The 26003-nt window shown below is 41.7% G+C and overlaps 1 protein-coding gene across 2 annotated transcripts in view; it reads right to left on the bottom strand.

Annotated features, from left to right (window-relative positions):
- Nucleotides 1-25302, bottom strand: part of LOC120518520 (zinc finger protein 62 homolog) — a 49705-nt gene extending 24403 nt beyond the window's left edge. The window contains exon 1 of one of the 2 annotated variants that reach the window (XM_039741358.1): nucleotides 25198-25302. The gene's annotated coding sequence lies outside the window, so the exon portion shown is untranslated. Of the gene's footprint in view, nucleotides 1-11925; nucleotides 11936-25197 lie in introns of those variants that run through there. The other variant, XM_039741360.1, reaches the window with a different exon arrangement.
- Between the last annotated feature and the right edge of the window lie 701 nt (nucleotides 25303-26003).

Genomic DNA, 26003 nt, shown 5'->3' with positions numbered 1-26003 from the left:
CTAATGAAGCTTCGGTTCAATTTCAGTGTATCATAATTGGAACCTTAATGAACGTAATTACTTACACACGTGCTTGCAATACCGTTTCATGTCAAAATGGCTGCTATGAAAAAGGCCCATTAGTGATATGAAACCAAGTGATGCCACCTACAAGTAATGATAGCTCAGCAATGACTCAAAAACCAAAGATGAAATTTTCTGGAGATTTTCAGGACATTACAAGCGAGCTTTAGAAAAATACAAATACAGGTTTTTTTTCACTATTCAGTTGTAATTCATATAATCACTCATAACATGGTAACTTTTCATTTTGGGGTTAGCATTGTGTTTACACAATACCAAGATGGCCAAAATGCTTTAAAACAAATATGGGAACCATTTCTGTTTAGCTTATATTTAGGTAGTTATAGTCAGTCAAAGTCATAATCCCCCCTACAGTGGTGTGAAAAACTATTTGCCCCCTTCCTGATTTCTTATTCTTTTGCATGTTTGTCACACAAAATGTTTCTGATCATCACCATTAGTCAAATATAACACAAGTAAACACAAAATGCAGTTTTTAAATGTTGGTTTTTATTATTTAGGGAGAAAAAAAAATCTAAACCTACATGGCCCTGTGTGAAAAAGTAATTGCCCCCTTGTTCAAAAATAACCTAACTGTGGTGTATCACACCTGAGTTCAATTTCCTGATTACTGCCACACCTGTTTCAATCAAGAAATCACTTAAATGGGAGCTGCCTGACACAGAGAAGTAGACCAAAAGCACCTCAAAAGCTAGACATCATGCCAAGATCCAAAGAAATTCAAGAACAAATGAGAACAGAAGTCATTGAGATCTATCAGTCTGGTAAAGGTTATAGAGCCATTTCTAAAGCTTTGGGACTCCAGTGAACCACAGTCAGAGCCATTATCCACAAATGGCAAAAACATGGAACAGTGGTAAACCTTCCCAGGAGTGGCCGGCCGACCAAAATTACCCGAAGAGCGCAGAGACGACTCATCCGAGAGGTCACAAAAGACCACAGGACAACGTCTAAAGAACTGCAGGCCTCACTTGCCTCAATTAAGGTCAGTGTTCACGACTCCACCATAAGAAAGAGACTGGGCAAAACGGCCTGCATGGCAGATTTCCAAGACGAAACCACTGTTAAGCAAAAAGAACATTAGGGCTTGTCTCAATTTTGCTAAGAAACATCTCAATGATTGCCAAGACTTTTGGGAAAATACCTTGTGGACCGATGAGACAAAAGTTGAACTTTTGGAAGGCAAATGTCCGTTACATCTGGCGTAAAAGGAACACAGCATTTCAGAAAAAGAACATCATACCAACAGTAAAATATGGTGGTGGTAGTTTGATGGTCTGGGGTTGTTTTGCTGCTTCAGGACCTGGAAGGCTTGCTGTGATAGATGGAACCATGAATTCTACTGTCTACCAAAAAATCCTGAAGGAGAATGTCCGGCCATCTGTTCGTCAGCTCAAGCTGAAGCGATCTTGGGTGCTGCAACAGGACAATGACCCAAAACACACCAGCAAATCCACCTCTGAATGGCTGAAGAAACACAAAATGAAGACTTTGGAGTGGCCTAGTCAAAGTCCTGACCTGAATCCAATTGAGATGCTATGGCATGACCTTAAAAAGGCGGTTCATGCTAGAAAACCCTCAAATAAAGCTGAATTACAACAATTCTGCAAAGATGAGTGGGCCAAAATTCCTCCAGAGCGCTGTAAAAGACTCATTGCAAGTTATCATAAACGCTTGATCGCAGTTATTGCTGCTAAGGGTGGCCCAACCAGTTATTAGGTTCAGGGGGCAATTACTTTTTCACACAGGGCCATGTAGGTTTGGATTTTTTCTCCCTAAATAATAAAAACCATCATTTAAAAACTGCATTTTGTGTTTACTTGTGTTATATTTGACTAATGGTTAAATGTGTTTGATGATCAGAAACATTTTGTGTGACAAACATGCAAAAGAATAAGAAATCAGGAAGGGGGCAAATAGTTTTTCATACCACTGTATAACTTCAAACTTTGTTAGCTTAAATCTCCATTAATATTGATCTAAGACACATGCAATTTCAGTTCCATGGGTTACGTATATTACCAAATCAGCCGCCAAGTTTTGTTAAAATCTGTGATGATGAGGTCTGAAAGTGTAATGATTTCACATGGAATTACCCACATGTGAAGTCTTCAGTCTTGCTCAGTAGATTATATTTTAGTGTCAATGAACTTTTCTTTGCTAGCATTTGAAAGTGGCTCCAATATGCTATGAATTCTCTGGAATACCAAATACTTTTCAAAATTAGAAAGGTTATAATAATTGGTATACTGATTTTGCAGAATATTCACCACAGGTTAAGATCTACTTCTGACTATCAGAAATAAAGTTGCTAATTAAATTGAAAGTGGCTTTTGAACAGAAAAGTTGGTTAAAATAAAAACAAATGCAGTTAAAGAGGTACCCCCAAGAGTGAGTCTGAAAGGTAATTTTTTTACATTTGGGTTACTGGGTTTGAGGAGATACTGTTCACATTAAGTTTATAACAGCTGAAGGTCTGTGCTGATTTGAGTCAGAAAGGGAACTTTTTGACTTATTTGGTTGCTTACATATCTTTGCATTGACAATCATGTCAAATTAGCAATGTAGATTTATGCCATTTCAAAAGGCTGTGTCACATTATGCAACTTTTCCAGCAAATTTCAGCTGTAGCCATCATTTACATAATCTTAGCGAGTTGAAGCGGCGCACTCTCATGTTGTAAATCACTTGATGGGACTGACATGCTCACCAACTCCATCTTGTCTGATTTTGTCTTTATTCGTAGAGGCGGACTCTGTGTGTGTGATGGCTAACAACCAATGAATCCTCATCTGGAAACAAAAGCACAGAGTGCAGCAACACAGGTTCCTTTGGACGTCACAAACAGAGGAGAAAATCGACTTTCTAATATCTTATGTTTTACATACCATGACAGAATGGGAAAAAAAAAGAAAAAAATGAGTCAAGATTGCAGCTGAGCTTGGTGTATTGTTCAACCTTTGTACAGCGCCAGCGCCATCAGGCAGCATGCTCTTCACACAAAAAGGGCAGAGTTCAACCGTGCTGGAAATTCAGCAAGCAGACAGTAAAGCGTCCAGCGTTGTTCTATCATTTAAAAATGACACGGTCCACTGACAACTTCAACAACTGGGGATGACAAGTCTGACATACTCCATGACATGAAGTTGCATAATGCGACATCGACTTAACACTAGAATTACCAGAGCCTACGAAAAAACTCGTAAAACCGTCCCACCTTAAATCGCTTCTTAAATCCCTTCACACCTCTCCGCCAGCGTCCTTTGTCTTCTAAATGTGCTGATAAAGAGAAGCTAGAAGCAGCCGGCTTATTCCATCACCCCACCAATTTAGAACGTGCACGAACTTCTCCAAGCCCATGCCTTGATTGAGTATCTGGGAGTGAAGTGGAGTTGTAGAGTGGAAATAATAGATAGTTATTCGGAACACACGCATTTCATGTCTGTTCCGTTTCTACAGTAATCTGTGTCAACACATTGTTAAAACAGAAACGTTTTTTATATTCTAGTAGATGACAAAATGTAGGCATAAACTATATAATGTATGAAGCCTGAAGTCCAAATATCAAAGAAATATTTTCACAAAAGGTACATATATAAGACAACAATTGCGCTTTTATTTAAAAATATAGCTGCAGAAAAAAAAGCCGCCTTAACATGTGACATTGACACCCACTAATTACAACCGGTTCCATGGCGCAATACATTCGGCTACTGACTGGGAATCAAAAGGTCGCGAGTTCGATTCTGCAGTATTCCGTTTTGAGAAGTAAACTGCTCTTAGTCTTACTATTTTAGAATAAAAGCATACATTTGATTTCAGTCTGTAACAGCCGGTGCAATTTATGATCCTTATAAAGGTTAGCTTTTTTTTTTTTTAATTCACTTTTCATTCTCTCAATCGCTCAGAATCAATCCATACAACCCCATCTGACACGGCTGTTTTCACATAAAGACGCGCTATAGCTCTGCAGTGTACCACGATGCAGGTGGTCGTAATTAGTGGGTGTCAATGTCACATGTTAAGGCGGCTTTTTTTCTGCAGCTATATTTTTGAATAAAAGCGCAATTGTTGTCTTATATTTGTACCTTTTGTGAAAATATTTCTTTGATATTTGGACTTCAGGCTTTATACATTATATAGTTTATGCCTACATTTTGTCATCTACTACTAGAATATAAAAACGTTTCTGTTTTAACAATGTGTTTACACAGATTACTGTAGAAACAGAACAGACATGAAATGCGTGTGTTCCAAATAACGATCTATTATTTCCACTCTACAACTCCACTTCACTCCCAGATACTCAATCAAGGCATGGGCTTGGAGAAGTTCGTGCACGTTCTAAATTGGTGGGGGATGGAATAACCGCTGCTTCTAGCTTCTCTTTATCAGCACATTTAGAAGACAAAGGACGCTGGCGGAGAGGTGTGAAGGGATTTAAGAAGCGATTTAAGGTGGGACGGATTTACGAGTTTTTTCGTAGGCTCTGGTAATTCTAGTGTTAAGAGACCATAACGGCATTTGTTCTGATCGGTTCTTGCCGGGCTTCTTCTTAGGAGAAGGTAGTCCACTTCTGATATCAAGACAGCAATGTTAATAACAAACACTAATTAAAAGCTGATCATGAACAATTACAACAAAACCACTTAGAAAGGTGTTGATTGACAGAGCCCAAAGAGGATAGCACAACAAAATGACATATTTATGTGAGTATTTCTTACTTAGATAACCTCAAAAAAATAATATATCACATTAAGCAAGAATTTAGTTAAGGAAGACAACCATAGCCACAATTTAGCCTCTGATCTTCACTGCAGGCCACTGAGTAACTTACATACTCTTGTTCCTAAAGATACTCACTCTGAACAAAGTCTGGGTTGTTATGCTATATTTAATTAGGCACACAAACCACAGTGGCTGACTGGGTCCATAAATTAAAGTCTTTTAATTGCTCAATTGCTAAAGTGAAAATGCACTATTATACTACGTAGATTAACACTATGGCTGGGCAGATTTAGACAGGGCACTGTTACAGCTAGACGTGCAAAAAATTACTTTTGAACAGAAAATATATTTTAAAATAGGTGTTAAACCTACATTACAGCATGTACTCAGTTTACCATTTTCAAATTGCCTATGACATCATTCTTGAGGGTTTCCTGATGATAAGACCCAGAAGGCACTACACTGAATTCCTCTTTTTACTTTAATTAAAGTTGTTTGGGTGAGTCCAGGACAGTCCCATTCTTAAAGATGCGAAAGAAAACTGGTACACATATGTTTGCAATCTCCTGCTTTCTAAATGCAATTTCCTGTGCAGCATGATCGAGCTATCATTAAGAGGTTTCTCATCTGTATATAGTTGAAGCGACATCCAAATAGCTTAAAGTCGCTTCACTGTACTCTCGGCCACCTCTGCAGTTTCTAGAATTTTCTTCTAAAAATGCTGAGAAGATGATTTGACCTCAAAGTCAGGTTTAATCAAAATATGGTACTTCCTCCAGATCTTGATATAATCCTCCAAGAGAAGCGGCTTTTAATCTTGTTCAAGGGTAATTGGCACAGCTCTACAAAATAGCATTGCAAATCTGCAACATACTGTTAATCCTTTGTCCTCCTAGTTCTGTTTTCTTTAGGGAAGTGACGCTACTGTGGATATACAATGAGCTGGAATCTTACTGGCAAAGCAGCTCCCAGGCTTACGTTGTTAGCAAGGCCGTACTGAAGAATAAAACCATAATCCGAGAGTGAAACCACAATCAGGTGAAGAGTACATCCAAATGCAGACTGGTCAAAGGAGAAAGGCACAAGACCTTGTGTGATATTTTACCACCTAACTCAAATGAAGAAGTCTCAGTTTGAATAGCAAACCTCAAGAGCATCATTTACCAGTGGACTAACTTTAATTTTAGAATGAAGCCCTGTAGTAGCAGGGGACATTAGGAGAATGGATGGGTAGTTCACATTTGACCAACCGTACCTGATGTCCAACTATGGCCTTCACTTCCCAACCAAGGTCACATCTTGATACAGTGTTTTGTGAAAGCACTTGTCATTACTAGGCTTGATGGAGTACCTGGCCTCCCAACAAAGATGTACACACACAGAGAGGGCTTAAGAACTACTAACACTCTTGGCAAACACACACAACTATTAATACCCTTGGTAAACACATACAATTATTTGGTAAACAAAAACCCACATAAAAAGACCATATGATAAACTATACTTTGGAAACACTACAGAGATATACAAACGCAACAATTTGAAAACCTTTTTATTCTATTTTAAAATGCTTACCTGTTAAAATTATTAGATCTGCCTTTTTTAGAAAGTTAAAACAATATGAAATGGAATTCTTCACAAAAAATAAAACAAAATTCTCTGGAAAATTATTCAAGAATTTTATTTTAATCAGGCCGTACCAAAAATGTGTCACACACAGAAAATTTTCCTTATCACCTTTGGGTAAAGCAAATAACTATCAAATTAAAAAGACAAATCATTTATATTCACAGATAAGGTGAAGAAAATACAAAAGAAGTTAAATATTCCACTTGACACAGTCAGGAGGATAATAAAGAAGTTCCAATTCAGTCGAATTGGACCATTATTTAAAAGTGAGAGAATGTAAGGGGATCTTCTCCTGACACACAGCAAGGATTGTGATGGCAAAAAAGAAATCCCATGTTTCAAAGATGGCAAACTGTAGTGTGTGGCAGCAACATGGCATTACTTTACCTTCAGATGGGACTCTTACAGCAAAAGATTTTGATAGTGCTACCCAACAAAAGGCCCTTAGTAGTAACAAAGAAAATATAAGACAGATGGAACTGAGTGCTGTGGTTAAGTGAGCCAAAAACTGAACTTTCTGGTTGTAATATTGATGTTAGCAGTGGAATGAAAACAAAAGAACTTCCTATCAATCCTGAAATATGGCACTAGATTGTCGATGTTGTGGGACTGTTTTGCTGCTGCTGGCATGGCACATTTTGATAACATCAAAGAACCGTCTACCTTTGTCACAAGACTGTGACCTTCCGTCTTGACAATGGCTTTGAATGGTGTTCAAAACGAACAATGAAATAGCTGGTAGAAAACAAAATCGGTATATTGAAATGGCCATCTCAGGGCCTTTAGTTAAGCCTAATGGAAGCCTATGATCTGAATTTAAGCCATGAATGCACAAACACAAATATAACAGCATCAAAGAGCTCAGATTTCTGGGAAAAGAAATTTAGATCAAAATCTCTCCCAGTTTGTTATCTGAACTCATTAAACAAAGGTAAAAGATTTGCACTCTCTTAGTGTTGCACCAAGTATGAAACACAAATGAATTAACAAATTATACACACAGGTGGAAGGGATAAAAAAATATATTTTATATATATATATATATATATATATATATATATATATATATATATATATATATATATATATATATATATATATATATATATATATAGTACAGGCCAAAAGTTTGGACACACCTCCTCATTCAATGTGTTTTCTTTATTTTCATGACCATTTACATTGGTAGATTCTCACTGAAGGCATCAAAACTATGAATGAACACATGTGGAGTTATGTACTTAACAAAAAAGGTGAAATAACTGAAAACATGTTTTATATTCTAGTTTCTTCAAAATAGCCACCCTTTGCTCTGATTACTGCTTTGCACACTCTTGCCATTCTCTCGATGAGCTTCAACAGGTAGTCACCTGAAATGGTTTTCACTTCACAGGTGTGCCTTATCAGGGTTATTTAGTGGAATTTCTTGCTTTATCAATGGGGTTGGGACCAGCAGTTGTGTTGTGCAGAAGTCAGGTTAGTTGGACGATCATTTATTTTTCAACAGGACAATGACCCCAAACACACCTCCAGGCTGTGTAAGGGCTATTTGACCAAGAAGGAGAGTGATGGAGTGCTGTAAATGGTCATGAAAATAAAGAAAACACATTGAAGGAGGAGGTGTGTCCAAACTTTTGGCCTGTACTGTATGTATGTATGTGAATATATATACATATACATACACACATACACACATCTGTACATTCTCCTAAAAGTTTAATCCATTTTAGGGTCACAGCACTAAGTGCAATGTGCAAAACCACCATTTGTTAAAAAAATATTGTGAAAAAAGTCTGTAGTTTCCCTATTGTTTGTAGAATTATCTTTGTAGTTTATAAATATTATATTCAAGATGGGTTCCTTGTGATCCTGAATGGCCCCTTCTGTTTCCGCAAATACAACTGATGGACGGTGAATACCAATACTCACGTAAACAAAATCAATCTCCATCCACACATGGGTGGCCTTAGGTATGTGCAAACTGTGCACCTGCACAGGGCCACCAAATCCCATGGGCCGACACTCCAATATATTGTGAATATAAAACAGAAAGAGAAAATAACGACACAGCTGACAGCTAAAGCGAAGCTAGTGCAAGTGGGCGAGTCGTCTTACAAGTTAATGTTTCACCTAGTTTTAATAAAGTATTAGTGTTAGCGCAATAGTCATAGTGAATATCTGAATAGTCATAGTGAATATCTGTCCAGATAGGGGACACAAGACATTCGCATACCCATTCTAAGCAAAATGAATAGATTAAGAGTACACGAATCTGGTTATTCGAAACGGAAGAGAAAGGTGGCTCAGGAGGCTTTCATTGCGTCACAGGAAGGAGCACTCCTGAACTTTATCATAAGTTAAACGCTCGTGTCATGAGCACGAGGCGGCTATGCACTGTCCGCAACGGACGTGGCCATCCGACCATGCATAAGATACCATATTGACATTGGCAGGCGAAGGGGCCACCGATTCTTTCTCTACCCAGGGACGCCACAAGCCTAGAGCCGCCCCTGATCCACACTAATGCTTTCATATCATTTATGAAAGTATCTCTGTCCAAGCAGAAATGTCTAGAAAAGAATGTGAGGTAGATGTTCACCTAAACAGGGCATGTATTTATCAAGGGAAAAAAAAATACATAAAGGGTTATGGCAACGTCACCAGCCACGGGATTCATCTCAAAACTGTCTTTTGCGCATGAATGTAGCATTCAAAGTTTACAAAATGCAATTTAATTCATAAAGGAAAGCAACACAACAAGCACCATGGAAATCAATTCCTCTATGTCTACTATGTGGGAATGCTGTGTAGGAATGAAAAAAAGAAGTTTAACTTGTCCACCCAGGGATAGTGATGATAATGTGGTAAGGAGGAGAGATTTACCTCAGTTAATAATCAGTCTTGCCCTTGGCAGGCTGGTTAACTGGTTAAATAATTCCGTAAGGCTCCAACTTTATTCTCCTTACTTTTCTCTGTTGATAGATTTATATCAAAGTAACTGAAGCCCACTCATTTTAAAAAACAGGATAATACAATTTATTAATAAACACAAAGATTATACAAAAATGATAACTGTGTACAGTTGACATTTACGTAAACTTTGGGTATATTCTTTAAAACTCGCTCTTTAACCCCTACACAGATTTTGTTAACGTTGTTGGAAAAAATAATTTTTGCCCTGCACAAAATCGATGTCTTAAACGATTTGCCAAATTTATAGTTTGTTAGTATAAAATCTGTGGTGGGGTTATAAAGTGAGTTTTAAAGAATTCACCCGTTCAACTGCATATATATTGATATATAAGACAGGATGCACACAGACAAATATGTAACTGGCTGTTTACACACTGTTTAGAGTTCCAATTGATCCTGGCACAGATAAATAGTTTAACAAAGCCAAGTCTTTACAGATGATATCCAATGTTGTGTGAAGTTGTTGCTCTGTTGCTGCTCCAGGTTCCAGTGAACCTTCTTGCGTTGGAGTACACTCTTTTTCTTTGTTTGTGGTATGCAGAGCTTTCTTCAGTTAGGCACAAGAGTTTTAGATTATTGGTTTCAGGCCCCCAAACAGAGAGAGAGAGAGAGGTTGTTTTGCTTTAGAGATTTTCAGTCATTTTTGTAGAGTGTGCTCAGGAGTGACCCAGGGCACAGTGCCCCAGGGAATCCCCTGAGAGTTTCCTCAGAGTTCCCTTGAAAGAGCCACTTGAGAGAGCCAAAGAGAACCTTTAGAATGGTGCAGATAGTTTCAAAGGAATGTAAAATCGTCTCGTGATTAAAGTTACTTCCAGTTACAGAATCACTGTGTCCTCAAAAGCAAGTTCTTCTGTCCATCTGAGTTGCCATTCACTGATTTACATCTCTTTGTTCTTGCTTGAGTCTGCAGTGGGGCCTCTAATTTACAATTTCGTTACCAGATGAAGTCCAAATATATCCTGGTACAACACGGAGTTCAATCACGGACACTGGAATAAAAGTGGGGGGTTTTGTGCAGCTGGATGTCTGTTAAATCTGCTGCCTTAACAGGTCTGGTGTGCCACTAAAGCCCAGTAAGAATGGGCAATGCCCACTCAGCCCTACAGTGGGTTTCTTCCCCCCTACCCCCAAACCACCCCAATGAAGGGTAACAAATCAGAGAATGCGACAAAGTAATAAACGAATTCCAACCCTGGTTGGGCTACGCAATATGCACAAATTTTTGCCCATCCACACCAGCCACACTAAACGGCTGTGTTTTCAGAAGTATACAGCTCTGGAAACCATTTTCAAGACTCTCTGTTCTTGAAGGTTGAAAATGCCAGGACAGCATTGACGAAAAGCAAAAACGGAGACTAAAATCTATGTTTTTAAATAAAAACATAGTGTGGACAGGGCCATAGTAACACACCTTTTCAGTACTAGAACGCAGACTATTTCAGGCTAAGTACAACAATTACCAAAATATTAAACAAGCCAGTTAATTCTCGGCAAACATACGGGCATCTGCTGCTACGGCTACACAACCACAGTGTAACCGGTCTCTGCCTATATACAAATCCCCCTCCAACACACTGCTATGCACAGAGTTGTCACTGTTCTGTCCTACACTAGTGTACTATTTAGAACTAACAGGTAAGCAGATCTATGGCTTTTCCGATAAAACAACATTACTACTCTACTGAATCCAGAACAACAAAGAAATATCAAAAGGAAGTGGCCTGTAGCTGACCTCTGCCATCTCCACTTACTCACAAATCAGGTCCTGGGATGTGTTGCATTTCTGCAGTTAATTACCAATAAGGACTGATTTCTAATGTCAACACAAACACCACAATGTCTCATTTCAAGCTAAGAAAGACCTGACATGCTGAATGCCATTTGGAAACTTCGCCTAAACCTCCTCCAAAGTGGTATCTGCTATTTGTAAAATTCTGAGATAATGCTGTTCCCCCAATTTACTAAGCTATGATGTCATCCAGACTTTTTTATGTTCTGGATCTCCCGCAGCAGGTGGATAAGCTATAAATACTGAATTTTAGTCCAGTCTTTGTCTTCTCCTCTAATAAACTGGTCAGAACTGGCATCTCTTTTATTTCTATACAAGTGATTAATGAATACTCTGAACAGTAGAAAGGTTTACCTTACTTATTAATGGGGTGTAGCCAGCCTCTGTCTCCCCCCACTAACACACCAGTTATTACTGGGCTTGACTGCAACTCTTAACCTATAAAGCAGTGAGCTGGGCCTAGACGAGCTCTATAATTATCATCACACAAACTGGACTAAATATTCCAGTCACTACTGCACCTACACGCCACTGACTTTATGGATTCCATGGAAACACACTGGCATCGTTCCCACTCAGTATTATGTATTTACTGTGTAATGCATCCACCCAACTTTCATCCTTAAACCTGCGTAATTCAGCTTGGGGCTGTGAGGATGCACTAACTATACTGACAGGAGTGTGGACAAGCTGGACTCTTGAATAAACAGCATGTGTGTTACTTTAAGTCTTGTAGTGTTCAATTGTTAAATGTGCTATTGTGTGTGTGTATGTACGCCCTGCCCGGGGTTTGTTTCCTGCCTTGTGCACTGTGTTGGCTGGGATTGGCTCCTGCAGACACCCACCCATACCCCCAAATGTAGTCATAGGACATAGCGGGTTGGATAATGGATGGATATCTTGTTATCTATGTAAAATGCCTTGTGACAGTACAGGTTGTTAAAGTCACTTTTAAAAGAGTCTGCTTAATGAGCCAAATGCTAGCCAGGATACTTAGTTCTCCACTTGCCACACAAAACCACACCCGACTCCTCCTGTGCCAGATCAATTCAATTATGAATTTACCTATTTCTAAACCAGCATAGTACACCCATTTACTACTAGGATATAATTAGTATCTGCCTTTTCCAACAACACTCTGGTGTGAGCAGGGAATCAATGTACAAGTGCCCCGCTCAGTACCGGGCTGTAATTTCTCACTACCTTTCTCACCAACTCTCCAAGCCAGTAGTGCAGCTTACATATTCAATCTATTACGCTGTGAGGTACATCCCACACCTGTAAGGGCATGCCACGCTGTAAGCAGAACCACTATCCCTTCACCACCACCATTAACACTTAACTCTGTAGGTAAGTAACCAGCTCCATATTCCATACTAAAGTCAATGCCATGACTTCAACTCATTGGGTATGTCAGATTTGCCGACAGCGTTTGCTGATCTTGTCACTGGACCGTGTCAGTTTAAACGACTGAAAGTTCCTGCCCAGGTCACATTTAGGTACTGAGTGCCAACTAGTGCTGTGGAATGTTACTTTTAACAATTGTTTACTTAACATTACTGATTACTCACAAAAAAAGCAACTAAATATGTTACATACTTACTATAAAATGTAATGTGTTACAAAAACTGCTTCACTTTTTTTGTTGAAAAACATACACCGGCCAGCACTCGATTTTAAATCCCAAGCCCATATATGGCCCTTCATGAAACTGACCTGAAACAAAACCGAATTTGATCATTTTCTTCTGTTTTATAAATACGTTAAGTCCTTCATGTGCTGTGAAGTAAATAACACTCATTCCCTTGGCAAGACCCCTAAGATCTGAGGTGTGAAAACCAGGGTTTTGGAGTCGGTAGATAAATCCTTCGACCCCGACTCCTCTGTATTTAATATGCTAATGTATTTTCCATGTTGATTAAAAGGAAGGCAACATACACGCCATTTAACCACAGAACTACTGACTAGGAAGCTGACTCTCTACGGTATTGGCCAGTTTAAAAAAAAGACAAGAACCCCTGAACACACGTCAGGCCACAGCACACACCTCCACCTACATCATTACACTTGTTTACATGCGTATTAACTTGTTAAACATATTACATCTGAAATAAAATGAAAACCCTTTTTGTAATGTACCATAATCCAGATTACAATATGTGAATGTCAGGATGTACAATAGCTCAGCTGAACTTTAGACTAGTAGTAACACAACTATGCACTGGGCTTTATTCTTACATCAGAGAAATGCTTAATTATGACAGTAAGTGAAATGGGACATTTGAACTTGTATTTTTTTTCATTACAATTTAAATTTATTAGGAGTCAGACTCCAACCCCGACTTTAGGTACCCAAAATTGTCTCCGGCTCCTAAACTCCGAAGCCCTGAAAACTGTGCCACCAGATCACACCATTTCAGCATATCTATAGCAAATACAGGGGTGCTTGAAAGTTTGTGAACCCTTTAGAATTTTCTATATTTCTGCGTAAATATGACCTAAAACATCATCAGATTTTCACTCAAGTCCTAAAAGTAGATAAAGAGAAACCAGTTAAACAAATGAGATTAAAATATTATACTTCGTAATTTATTTATTAAGGAAAATTATTAAATATTACATATTTGTGAGTGGCAAAAGTATGTATACCTTTGCTTTCAGTATCTGGTGTGACCCCCCAATAACTGCAACTAAACGTTTCCGGTAACTCTTGCTCATTCCTGCACACCGGCTTGGAGGTATTTTAGCCCATTCCTCCGTACAGAACAGCTTCAACTCTGGGATGTTGGTGGGTTTCCTCACGTTATCTACTCACTTCAGGTCCTTCCACAACATTTCAATTGGATTAAGGTCAGGACTTTGACTTGGCCATTCCAAAACATGAACTTTATTCTTCTTTCACCATTCTTTGGTAGAACAACTTGTGTGCTTAGGGTTGTTGTCTTGCTGCATGACCCACCATCTCTTGAGATTCAGTTCATGGACAGATGTCCTGACATTTTCCTTTAGAATTCTCTGATATAATTCAGAATTCATTGTTCCATCAATGAAGGCAAGCCATCCTGGGCCAGATCCAGCAAAACAGGCCCAAAACCATGATACTACCACCGCCATGTTTCACAGATGGGAAAGGTTCTTATGCTGGAATGCAGTGTTTTCCTGATGGTGGACTCATGAACATGAACATTAGCCAATGTGAGAGAGGCCTTCAGCTGCTTAGAAGTTACCCTGGGGTCCTTTGTGACCTCGCCGACTATTACACGCCTTGCTCTTGGAGTGATGTTTGTTGGTCGACCACTCCTGGGGAGGGTAACAATGGTCTTGAATTTCCTCCATTTGTACACAATCTGTTTGACTGTGGATTGGTGGAGTCCAAACTCTTTAGAGATGGTTTTGTAACCTTTTCCAGCCTGATGAGCATCAACAACTCTTTTTCTGAGGCCCTCAGAAATCTCCTTTGTTCGTGCCATGATACACTTCCACAAAAATGTGTTTTGCGAAGAGCGGACTTTGATAGATCCTGTTCTTTAAATAGCACAGGGTGCCCACTCACACCTGATTGGCATCTCATTGATTGAAAACACCGGACTCGAATTTCACCTTCAAACTTACTGATCATCCTAGAGGTTCACATACTTTTGCCACTCACAAATAAATATTCAATCATTTTCCTCAATAAATAAATGACCAAGTATAATATTTTTGTCCCATTTGTTTAACTGGCTTCTCTTTATCTACTTTTAGAACTTGAGTGAAAATCTGATGATATTTTAGGTCATATTTATACAGAAATATAGAAAATTCCAAAGGGTTCACAAACTTTCAAGCACAATTGTAGCTGGATGAACACTAAACCCATACTCTGTTTAAAGGATTCTGTGTCTGAACTGCACACTCGTTTCTGCCTGGCTGTGTGACTGAGCCCTGTAGAGGACCTGCATACAGTCTACACAGCTAGCCAACCAGTGGTGCTGAGATAATCACTGGTTTCCCATGACTGTCAACTGGGCCAATTCCATTTTCTCCACAGTACATGCAAGATTAAATAAGTTTTGTTCAGTTCCTTTAACTTGATTGCACATTACACACATGCTTAAACTCTTCCTCACTAACTGTCACTAGACAGCCAGAGCAAAGATATGCACGATGATGCTGAATAAAGGCAATACTTCTGCAAAATAACTACGTAATTTTTTTGCAGTATAGGGAATAAGCAGTAATGCATATTTTTTAATGCAGGTATTTTTACTTCAATAAAATTAGTATTGCATTATGTTACTCGTTACTTCAAAAAGTACTCTGGCAACGTAGTGCAAGTTGCTTTTAACGTGTCAGCACTGGTGCCAACTTTCTAGCCAGAGTCCTGCTCGCCCCTTTATCTGACAGCCAATGGTATGCTGCCTGATGGAGCCGCGGCTGCTTAAAGGGTAAGGCAAGTTCAGCACTGTATCAGTCCTTTTTTATTCTTTTTTTCTATCCTGTTGGGGTACACAAAACATGAGACATCAGACAGACAACCTTCTTTTCTGTTGGTGAGGTCCAAAACACCCATGTCCCTTATTCCTTGTCCCTAAATAGGATGGGATGAAGATCATCACTGACTGCAGCTCGAAGCGGGGTGCCACCATCGAGAGAGACGTGGAGAGAGCAAACCAAATGAACAACTTCTTTAACAAGTTTGACCACCCTAACCCACTCTCACCTCAGAGTACTGCACCCTCCACCCATCAATCTGCTGATACCAGCATAGGAGAGACATCCCTACCCACAATTACAGCAGCCCAGGTGAGCAGAGAGCTGAGGAGACTGTGCGCTGCCACGACAGCTGAAGGCCTGTGCGCTGGAGCTGGGGAGTCCTCTACAGCGCATCTTCAACCTGAGCCTGGTTGGAAAACATCTTGTATCACCCCAGTCCCAAAGGCACCACGTCCTAGTGAGCTGAATGACTTCTGGCATGTCGCTTTGACGTCACATGTGATGAAGACCATGGAGCGGCTGCTGCTTCACCACCTGAGGCCACAGGTCCGCCACGCCCTCTACCCTTCTCCAGGAGAAGGTGGGAGTGGAGGATGCCATCATTTTTATGCTACACAAATCCCTCATCCACTTGGACAGAGGCAGTGGTGCTGTAAGAATTATGTTTCTGGACTTCTCTAGTGCCTTCAAAACCATCCAACCTCTGCTCCTTAGGGACAAGCTGACAGAGATGGGAGTAGATTCATACCTGGTGGCATGGATTGTGGACTATCTTACAGACAGACCTCAAATTTGTGCATCTCGGGAACTGCAGATCTGACACTGTAGTCAGCAACACAGGAGCGCCGCAGGGGACTGGACTTTCTCCGGTCCTGTTCAGCCAACATACATCAGACTTCCAATACAACTCGGAGTCCTGCCACGTGCAAAAGTTCACTGACAACACTGCTATCGTGGGCTGCATCAGGAGTGGGCAGGAGGAGGAGTATAGGAACCTAATCAAGGACTTTGTTAAATGGTGCGACTCAAACCACCTACAACTGAACACCAGCAAAACCAAGGAACTGGTGGTGGATTTTAGGAGGCCCAGGCCCTTCATGGACCCCGTGAGCATCAGAGGTGACTGTGCAGAGGGTGCAGACCTATAAATACCTGGGAGTGCAGCTGGATGATAAATTGGACTGGACTGGCAATACTGATGCTCTGTGCAAGAAAGGACAGAGCCGACTATACTTCCTTAGAAGGCTGGCGTCCTTCAACATCTGCAATAAGATGCTGCAGATGTTCTATCAGACGGTTGTGGCAAGTGCCCTCTTCTACTCGGTGGTGTGCAGCATAAAGAAGACATCTCACGCCTGGACAAACTGGTGAGGAAGGCAGGCTCTATTGTAGGCATCGAGCTGGACAGTTTGACATCCGTGGCAGAGCGACGGGCGCTGAGCAGGCTCCTGTCAATCATGGAAAAGCCACTGCATCCACTGAACAGGATCATCTCCAGAAAGAGGAGCAGCTTCAGATAGACTGCTGTCACTGTCCTGCTCCACTGACAGACTGAGAAGACCCCACACTATGCAACTCTTCAATTCCACACCCGGGGGGATGAACGTTAACATTATACAAAGTTATTGTCCGTTTTTTCCTGCATTTTTATCACTCTTTAATTTAATATTGTTCTTTATCAGTATGCTGCCGCTGGAGTATGTGAATTTCCCCTTGGGATTAATAAAGTATCTATCTATCTAAATTACATGCATTGTACTTTCAGATGAGCGTTCACTGGCTGTAAGCTCTCAGGCACACACGGCCCACCCCAAGTCAGACTAAAGACAACATAAAACCTGTTTGATTTTATCAGAGCGAGTCGCAGGACAGTTGGATTGAGTCACTGGGTATGTCATATTAGGTGACGGATTCTGACTCAGAGGTAATCTTTTAAAACTTTGTGTAACGCATATAACTGAAAACCACTGGAAAAGTCGCATAATGTGACACAGCCATAAGCCACTACAATGTACTGTGATCTAACTCACTCCAACAAACGCTTCAGTCTTTATTGTGAAATATCCAACACTAGCCAACCCGCGGCGTAGCATATGCCGCATAATCAGGCCGCTTTTTAAATGATTTTTAAGCACAGAGGAAAAAATAAACATTTGAAAAATCCGTAATTTAATAAACCACCAAGAAAAGTAACATTGCAACAATGCACGCTACGAACCAACATACAATTGTCCGTGACTGAAAACCTGAGGAGCGCCGTTGCGCTTTCTCCTTCATAAGCGAAGAACAGGGTTGAACGGCGCTCGTTCAGTATGCACTGCCCGCTTATGTGCCCGCCCCCAACTCCCTACCTGAGTCGCTTTCGTCTGTGTACAGTCAACACGCACCTGTGAGTCACGTTGACTGTTAATTTTCCAAACACCGCCTCAGTCCGTTTCCACGTTGATTTTTCATTGTTCTTTGCGGGTCCGGCTGCTTTTTTTTTTGACCCGCACGTACTGGGAATTTCTCATTCGTGGGGAACAATTGGAAGCCATGGTCTCCATCACGAATGGGGTTCAACGGCTTACCCACGCCGGGTAGACACACGTTGATCCATTCAGTGTAGCGCGCGTGCAGAACCGGACATACAAGTGCATCACAGACCTGTTAATGCTCAATCTCACGTGGCTGAAAGCCACTAGTCCCTCTAAGAATTTAAACGCCGACCGCTGTTGGGTCGTGTAACTATTTAGCAGGCGGGAGTCTCATTCGTTTTCGAAAATAACCAGCCAAATCACTCCACCAACTAAGAACTGCCATGCACCACCACCCACAGAATCGAGAAAGAGCTATCAATCTGTCAATCCTGTCCGTGTTCGGGCCGGGTGAGGTTTCCTGTGTTGAGTCAAATGAAGCGACAGGCTCCACACCTGGTGGTGCCCTTCCGTCAATTCCTTTAAGTTTCAGCTTTGTAACCATACTCCCCCCTGAACCCAAAGACTTTGGTTACCCGGTTGGCTGCCGGTCATGGGAATGACACCGCCGGATCGCTTGTTGCGGGCCTGCATTGGTGAAGCAGGTGAGACGGTAATGAAACAGAGGCACAGGGCTTATTGGTTTTTAAAGACTGCTTCCTTCATTGGGTTTTAACCAATGCATGGAACGAACCAACACACAATCGTCCGTGCGCCGCTCAGGGTGGAACGGGAGGAGAGGAGAAGGACATCCACTCCGCTCCCTCCGTCATGTTAGTCTGCTGATTTCTCGTTCAGTATATACTGCCTGCTCATGTGCCCACCTCAAACTCGTCACTCGAGTCTTTGTACAGTCCAGATGCACCTGTGACTCACGTAGACTTTTCATTGCTCTGTGCGGTTTTGACTGCCTTTCTATATATAATCCACCAAGACACCCGACCACGGTGGGAGGGGGGTGTGTACAAAGTGCAGGAGTATCTAAGGAGACGCATGTTTGTCGCGGATGCGAATTGCTGTATGTAGCGTGTAAAACAGTTTGCTATGGTGCACGCGGTCATGCGTTGTAACCCGAAAACTCGTTTTTTAAAGACTGCTCACTTCATTGTGTTTTAACCTCAGTTGTAAAGGAACGTTTTAAGGATCCCATGGGATACCCCTCGAAAATAGTTTAACACGCCGCATATGGCGATTCACCTCCTGAGAAACATGCCTCTATTAACAGTCAGCGTGGGCCGGAGCTGCATGTGACCTCTACGACAGACGAATATGAATGACGCCGGTTTTTCTGTGTCGTCGCGTCCCAGTTGGTGGGCGTGGCTCTGTGAGTTGTCGTCGTTTCCAATGGTCTTGGAGTTGGTGGGTGTGGCTCCTTCCTGTGTGCACCATAGGTGTCTCACTTGTCGGCGGCTTAGTGAATCCACGCCGGAATTCCATGGTTGTCTTGCCTTAGTGAATATATATATATATATATATATATATATATATATATATATATAGATACTGCTGACATGAAACTAGACCCACCATGTTAACACTCCAGTAAACAAATCCCACTCTCTAGTATCAACTCAAAAAGTGTTAATGAAGCATGACTTGCATGTATAGTCCCCACTAACACTCCAGGTAGTAACGAGGAGCATCTCACTTCTATCTCTCATTACTTGGGTATAATCAGTGCTCCGCCATTCACACTCCGGCAAGTACAGTACACTGGGATCTCCCTCACCCAACACTAATTCACCACTGCATACATGACTCATTCACCACTGGGGTGAACCTTTCCTATCAATTACATCAACACTTTAGCCTTTAGTGGTTAAGCCCCAATCCTACATCAGTGCACCAGAGGGCTGAGGTGCAACAAGTCCTACTTTTTCAAATTAGGCACCAGTCAGCAGTGCTACAGTGCATCCGGAAAGTGTTCACAGCACATCACTTTTTCCACATTTTGTTATGTTACAGCCTTATTCCAAAATGGATTAAATTCATTTTTTTCCTCAGAATTCTACACACAACACCCCATAACAACAACGTGAAAAAAGTTTGTGAGATTTTTGCAAATTTATTAAAAATATAAAAACTGAGAAAGCACGTGTACATAAGTATTCACAGCTTTTGCTCAATACTTTGTCGATGCACCTTTGGCAGCAATTACAGCCTCAAGTCTTTTTGAATATGATGCCACAAGCTTGGCACACCTATCCTTGGCCAGTTTCGCCCATTCCTCTTTGCCGCACCTCTCAGGCTGCATCAGGCTGGATGGGAAGCGTCGGTGCACAGCCATTTTAAGATCTCTCCAGAGATGTTCAATCAGATTCAAGTCTGGGCTCTGGCTGGGCCACTCAAGAACATTCACAGAGTTGTCCTGAAGCCACTCCTTTGATATCTTGGCTGTTTGCTTAGGGTCGTTGTCCTGCTGAAAGATGAACCGTCGCCCCAGTCTGAGGTCAAGAGCGCTCTGGAGCAGGTTTTCATCCAGGATGTCTCTGTACATTGCTGCAGTCATCTTTCTCTTTATCCTGACTAGTCTCCCAGTTCCATCCCCACAGCATGATGCTGCCACCACCATGCTTCACTGTAGGGATGGTATTGGCCTGGTGATGAGCGGTGCCTGGTTTCCTCCAAACGTGACGCCTGGCATTCACACCAAAGAGTTCAATCTTTGTCTCATCAGACCAGAGAATTTTGTTTCTCATGGTCTGAGAGTCCTTCAGGTGCCTTTTGGCAAACTCCAGGCGGGCTGCCATGTGCCTTTTACTAAGGAGTGGCTTCCGTCTGGCCACTCTACCATACAGGCCTGATTGGTGGATTGCTGCAGAGATGGTTGTCCTTCTGGAAGGTTCTCCTCTCTCCACAGAGGAACTCTGGAGCTCTGACAGAGTGACAATCAGGTTCTTGGTCACCTCCCTGACTAAGGCCCTTCTCCCCCGATCACTCAGTTTAGATGGCTGGCCAGCTCTAGGAAGAGTCCTGGTGGTTTCGAACTTCTTCCACTTACGGATGATGGAGGCCACTGTGCTCATTGGGACCTTCAAAGCAGCTAAATTTTTCTGCAACTTTTCCCAGATTTGTGCCTTGAGACAATCCTGTCTTGGAGGTCTACAGACAATTCCTTTGACTTCATGCTTGGTTTGTGCTCTGACATGAACTGTCAACTGTGGGACCTTCTATAGACAGGTGTGTGCCTTTCCAAATAATGTCCAGTCAACTGAGTTTACCACAGGTGGACTCCAATAAAGCTGCAGAAACATCTCAAGGATGATCAGGGGAAACAGGATGCACTGGAGCTCAATTTGGAGCTTCATGGCAAAGGCTGTGAATACTTATGTACATGTGCTTTATCAATTTTTTATTTTTAATAAATTTGCAAAAACCTCAAGTATATTTTTTCACGTTATCATTATGGGGTGTTGTGTGTAGAATTCTGAGGAAAAAAATGAATTTAATCCATTTTGGAATAAGGCTGTAACATAACAAAATGTGGAAAAAGTGATGCGCTGTGACTACTTTCTGGATGCACTGTACATCCACCACTCTAACTTGGATACATCACTCAGTACTGAGGAATAACCAGTCTGTAGACCACCACCACAACCCTCCGAACAGACATTCTGTCTAGTCCCACCCTCCAGAAATAACCACCTATCTGCTGCAGTCAGATGTTAAGCGGACATCCCTTTGGCCTGGTCCAGCTGCTCGGTTCCTCAAAAAGGATCCTGCAGGCCGGATCCCCCTCAGGAAATTGCACAACATGACCATAGTGTCGTAACTGACGCATCCCTCACAATGCAGGTAATGTGCCTCTTTCGGGACTCCATGAACAACTGCTCATTCAACACAAAGTCAAACAAGCTGTACCCAAGGATTCTCTAAAGAGACACAGTACTGAAGTAGTCCAGTCTTCGTCTCAGGTCACTGGATAGCGTCCATGTCTCACAACCATTTAGCAAGACAGGAAGCACCAGGACTTTAAAGACCTGGACCATCATCCTTTTGCAAAGATATCGGGAGCGCCACACACACCTTTCCAGTGACCTCATGAACCCCCATGCCCTTCCAATCCATCTTCTGATTTCATATGAAGACTCACCAGAGAAATGAATGTCACTGCCAAGGTATGTAAACCTCTCGATGAGGTCAACACTCTCTCTGCAGACAGACACACTGCTGATGGCCGTGCCCAAGAGGTCATTAAAGGCCTGATCTTTGGTTTTTATCAGGACACTCACAAGCCCAGACACTCAGACTCCTCACTCTGGAGCTCTCGAGAGCTCCAATCAGAGCCTCCATTGACTCCACGAAGATCACAGCATCGTCAAAGTCAGATTAGTGAATCTCTGTTCACCAAAAGATGCCCCACAGCCACTGGACCCCATGACCTTGCCCAACACCCAGTCCATGCAAGCACTGAACAGAGTAGGAGCAAAAATAGACCCCTGATGAACCCCAGAATCAACTGGAGGAAAAACACAGAGTTTCTTCCTCCACTCTGCACATCATTCAACGTACTAGTGTACAGGTCAGCCATGATATCCAGCAACTTCTGGGTGATTCCATGAAGTCTCAGGATATCTCACAGGGCAGCTCAGTCAACTGAGTCAAACACTTTATGAAAATCGACAAAGGCTGCAAAGAAACTCTGCCGATATTCGCATTGGCGCTCAATGAGAACCCTAAGTGCCAGGATATGGTTGATGATAGACTTCTTAAATATAAAACCAGACTGCTCCAGTCACTGGTAGGTGAGCAAGTGGTCGGCCTCCAGCTCTTTAATACATCTCCACTCATTTCTGGGTTTTAGCCTAGTGTAATCATCCCTTCACACCACCAAACCCATCCATCCATTTTCAAGCCCTTTAATCATTATCAGCATATTATACTTTTCTACTGCATCTATTAACTTTCAGGACAGCAATGTGAAGTACACCTCTGTGCAGTTGGTACACAAAACCTCCGACTCCTATTCCTCAATTTGCAATTAGATTGATATACTTTTTGGCACCCTACCCTGTTAAAGTTTGTGTTTTAAAGACTGTAGCGATGCTATTGTGGCTTTATTATATAGTTTATCAAAGACGTTACAAACATTGAGCAGCATTAAAAATAAGCAAAAACTTACAAAATGAAAAGAGAAGCCATATTTGTATCAGAAGGCAAGAAAAAAAAAAATCTTATTATTTGAGTAAACTAACACATACTGTACTGCAATTTACATTTAGTCAGAGTTGGTACATTTTTACCGACTCCAGGTGACGGTTAATTGCTTCCGATTCTAACTCTACAATCAAGTCCTAATTTCTTTTTATTTCTGTTACTTTTTCTATTTTTGCATACTGCTTTGATGACTGTTGATGTCTTCTAATTATACTGTTTTATTCATCATTACTCTGAATATACACGGGGAATAAAGAATCCCATCTTCTCCCCTAACAGTCCAGTGAGGACACAGTACTGAGGCATGACCAGTCTGTACACCCCCAACCCCACCAAAAAAAAACCTTACACACTAATTCTGGTCAACAGTGAGACAGATTTAGGGAGGCAGTAACCGGCCTCCACCTCATCTATAAATCTCCACTGAATAGGTGTTACCCCATTCTGACTCCTGTCAACACTTAAGCATCATCTTCTCTCCTTTCCAGCGAGCCCGTCCATCTTCAAACCTGCTTATTTGGAGCAAACCTTTTAATCGTTTTCAGCATAAATTTTTCTATTTCATTGACAGTAATAGGAGGTCCACCTCTGAGTGCAGGACTCTAAAGACTTCCAGTTTCATTTAACAACCCTCCAGTAAGGATGGCTATCGACCTCACTCTCACACCAGTGAAATGCACGTATTTCAGTAATGAAGCATAACCAGTCTGTCCAACCCCCTTCCCATACCGGTCAGACCCACTTAGTGAAGGCATGTAACCTGCCTCTGCCTCATCCGTAAATCACCAGTGAATTCTAGGTTTTATCCGATTCTGACTCCTGAGCACCATCATCTCTCCTTAGCAGCAAACTCTTTAATCATTTTCAGCATGTACTTTTCTATTTTATAGGCTGTAATGGGAGTTAAAGCTCTAAAGACTCCCATCTTCTCTACTGACACTCCAGTCAGAGCAGACACCTACTTCACTCTCACACTAGTGAGTGGTACACTACTTATTGCTGAGACATAGCCAGTCTTTACACCACCACCACCCTTACCAGATCCTGTCCGATTCCAGCCCAGCTATTCTGGGTAACAGCGAGACAGGCATATATCCAACCTCAACGTCATCAATCAATGAAGTCAGTTGTGGGCTTTACCCGACTCTGGCTCCAGTTAATATTTGAGTGTAATCGTCCCCCCTTACCAGTATATCCACATCTACGGCACCTACGGTATTAACACTCCAGTCAGTAATATGAAGTACACCCCCAGTGCAAAACTGTAAAGACCCCCATCATCTTCTCCACTAACATTCCAGTCTGTCGTCTGTCACTCCCACGCCTGTGAGACGCACACTCTACAGTAAAGAGATGTGACCTGTCCCTCCTCTCCACAAATAAACCAGTAAGTACTGGGACGCGCTCCAAACCCCCGTCACCTTTACATCAGTCAGTAACGGAGAACGAGCAGTAATGATACGTATGGCCATCGCTACTTAGCTGTAACCGGTTACGTTTATCCCACTAACACCGAAATAATTACTGATCTATTCTGCCATGAGTTTCTATCCAAAAGCAGACCCGACATTGTTCATGCTGTTTATTATAAGGTACATCTGAAAACTCAAAGCGACGAAGCAGAAAAGGGCGGGGAATAAGAAGTGAAAACTGCATCCGACGATCGAGTTATGATGCCTGCCAGCCGTGAAGGAAGCCCAAGGCCATGCCGGGCCCCGTCCGAGTCGGTCCGCCCAGTGCAGTCTGTGCCTTTTGTGTCTTCACTAGTAAGCAAATGAAAACACTGCCAACGGTGTCCACCAAAGCGACCAACTCGGGAAGAAGCTTCTCAGTCGAAGCACAATAAACTAAATGCAACTTTGCTTCGGCGTACAAATGCAAAAGCCAGGAAACATTTTATTTTACCTTTTTTTAAGTCTTTTTCCAAACCGCGGCCCCAGACCGTTTCTTTGGCCTCCAAAAGCACCATCGAGCCAACTACAAACTGAAGAGCGGCTACTTCCGCCCCGCTTTGCGGTCCGTCCGTGCGAGGCAGCGCCGCCATATTGAGTGGCACCGTCTCTTCGTGGAGATCTGGCGGAGAAGATCGCCGTGTAAATATTGTAGAAGTTATTTGCACTACAGTATATTTCGACTTGCTTGAGCTATCTAAATGCACTGCACCGATCTGCTTATGCATAATGACTATATTTACGCATTAATTTGCCTGTCTCATTGATCATTTGATTCTCTTTTGGGGGTTCTATATATGTACGTTCTAGCTGCCCCTTACAAAAAACAACTTAGCATAACAAACAAAAAAAAATATATACGTTTGAGAGTACGAAGTTACTGCATGCAGTTACTAGCATCTATGCATTATTTTCGTTTCCTTTTGGCATACATCTATAAATCTATCAATGTTCCTAACAACTTATCCAGTTTAGGAACGGCATTGGGGGTTCAACTTCGCTGGCGTACCCGGGTGTTGTATTGTGTTAGCGATTATGGATGTAACGAGAAGTCAAGCAAAATGACGCCATTTATTGGCAAACTAAGTTGTAATCTTCCCTGAGCTGCCTCAAAACTGGATAAATACACAAATAACAGACAAAAAGATAAGGGGCTAGACACAATATATAACCGTTGTGTAGCCAAATGTGGGAGTGGGCGGGTGATCGTCTAACCTCCCGAAGACCCCGCCCACCAAATCAGTTTTCAAACTGAAATAT

The sequence above is a fragment of the Polypterus senegalus genome, chromosome 18, assembly GCF_016835505.1.
Source record: "Polypterus senegalus isolate Bchr_013 chromosome 18, ASM1683550v1, whole genome shotgun sequence".
NCBI classification, from domain to species: Eukaryota; Metazoa; Chordata; class Cladistia; order Polypteriformes; family Polypteridae; genus Polypterus; species Polypterus senegalus.
This window is presented reverse-complemented; position numbering and strand designations above follow the sequence as displayed.